This window comes from Pteropus vampyrus, unplaced genomic scaffold (assembly GCF_000151845.1).
Source record: "Pteropus vampyrus isolate Shadow unplaced genomic scaffold, Pvam_2.0 Scaffold14, whole genome shotgun sequence".
In the NCBI taxonomy this organism is placed as follows: Eukaryota; Metazoa; Chordata; class Mammalia; order Chiroptera; family Pteropodidae; genus Pteropus; species Pteropus vampyrus.
This window is the reverse complement of record NW_011888795.1, coordinates 786,907-789,297: the sequence shown is the minus strand read 5'-3', so window position 1 is coordinate 789,297 and position 2,391 is coordinate 786,907.

The window sequence follows — 2,391 nt, the reverse complement described above, 5'->3', positions numbered from 1 at the left end:
CCGAGGCAGGTTGGTCCAGTCTGAAACAAGGTGGCTAGCTGTTCTCTCCCCAGATCATATCTGTACCTTGTACAGCTCTCTCGTCCTCCCTTGGAAGAACTCTCAGCTTCTCTAAATGAGTTCATGACCCTGAGGGTAGGAGAGAAGGGATGAGATGGTTCACACTGTCTGGGTTTGGGCTTGACCAGTTCCGAGTGAAATACCTTAAAAACTATGAGAAATGTCACTGCAACATCAACAATTCAAGCAGCCTCACCAAGACCCTGTCCAGCAGACTCTGCACAGAATGACTACAGGTACTTTCATTCTCAAAAGTCAAAGACTGAGGAGAATAAAAAGAGGTGCAGACTCTGAAGTTACTGCTGAATCCTGCAACGCTAGCAGAGGCGGCATGCCGGTTCTCCAGGGGGCCGCAGTTAGTGAAGAGGAGATCTGGTCAGGGTTGTCTGTAGCACCCCCGCTCCACTCCTGCACCAGCTGAGTACTTCTGGCTCCTGGACACGCCCCCACGATGCCTCCAGCATGCTGTGAAAGCACATTTCGGGCGAGGGCCAGGAGGGGAATAAGGGTTAGGCTTCTACAGGCGTTGAAAGTGGGCAGCGCAATGAAAACACTCCTCTACCGACCCGTGAAACCTGGTGGACCGCGCTGGGGACGGGATGGGCCACCCGCCGGGAGTCCCCGGCTGCAGCCCCGCTCACCTTGCACTTGAATCCAGCGGCAGGCGGTAGCAGCTCCCGCAGCAGAGCCTTGGCCACCTCGCGGCTGGCCTCTTCGCTCACAAAGTGCAGGTTAAGCACCTCGTGAGCCTCGAACTTGGCGAGGCGCAGCAAGGAGCGGAGCGCGACGCGGGCCTTGGCCTGCAACGCGGCATTGTGGTCCGCCTTGGTGAACATCATCAGCAGGTGGTAGTCCACCGGCCCGGCTCCGCCGCCCTCCAGGCTCTTGGCCTTGGCACCAAGGGCCGGCGCCAAAGAGACGCGCGCCAGTTCCGGCGCGGGCGGCGAGGGTGCGGCAGGGACTCCGGCGCGGGCCTCCTTCAGCCTCTTGGTGGCGCTGGAGAAGGTCTCCCGGCCAGATCCAAGATAGTAGAAGGCACAGACGGCAAGCGCCGCGGCCAGGAGCAGCGCGCAGTAGTGGGAGCGCACAGCGCCCAAGCGCGCCATGGCCCGAGCGCATGAGGGCCCGCCTCGGAAGAGACCCATGCGCCACGGACCGGGAGACCTAGCAGGTAGAGAAGGACCGCAGAAACCAATGCCGCGGCAGCCGCTTAGTAGCACCCGCAGGCGGCGGCCATGGCGGGGGCGGGGCCGTGCTGCCCAGAGCCAATCTGCGGACGCTGATGCGCGAAGAGGTGTGGCCAAGGTTGCCCGGCAGCCGCTGGGTCCTAGATTCAGAGGGATTAGAACTGAGATTGACCCGGTGTCCGAAGTAACCGCGCCCAGCGTGGTCTAAGCAGCCGATGAGGATTCGAACATAGAGAAGACCAGCGGGGTGTACAATCTGTGAAAACTGGCACTCTTAAGTGCCCAACCCCAGAGCTTGAATTGAAGCTGAGCCTTGAAAGGAATTGAGGACCTTCGTTTAACAAAAAGGTCTGTACGCAAGAAAAAAATTATCTCTATACCTTCCCCTCTCCCCCTAATTTTTTGGAGGCCTTAAGTCCTCTCCCCGACTCCCTTCATACCTTGGAGACTAGATGGGGCTTTGGAATTTAAACTACCAAGTTCCTTCTCCATTCACGGTAAAGTAGGGTTGACACTTGAGGTGGAAATCGCCTGCTCACCCGACTTGGCAGCTAGAGGATGTGGCCAGCAGAGGGACCCCGCTGCCCAAAACTTCGGGATAGTTCAGAGAGCCTCTAAGAATACCAGAGAATGGGATACTAATTTGTTTTAAACAAACGTCAACACTTTTAAAGAGCTTTAGTATGTACCAGTAGTTTTGCAAATTCTTAACTAAGGCACATTGAGGTAACTTCTCTAAAGTCACACACAGTGGCAGTTTTAACCCTAGACAGTTGGACACTGCCAACCACATAAAAACTCATTAACTTCAGTGTCCTAAGGACTGATATATACCATAGCGTGTAAGTAAACATATACAAATGGTCTACATGCTTGAAAGAGGTGGTGAAAATGAATGCACAAATGCATGTACAGTTATCCCTCACCAGTTTATTCTGCCATGCCATTTTTCTTAAAGTGTGGTTTCCAGACCACAATTTATCTCATTTTTAATTCTTGTTCTTTTCAACTGGAGCAATACTTTTCTGGAAAACAATGGACCTCTAAAACAGGGTTCTCAACAAATTCAATGCATACTACCCACCTTAAAAAAAAAAAACCAATAGCAGAATTAACTCAGTTGAGTAACAAGTTCTTACTTTGG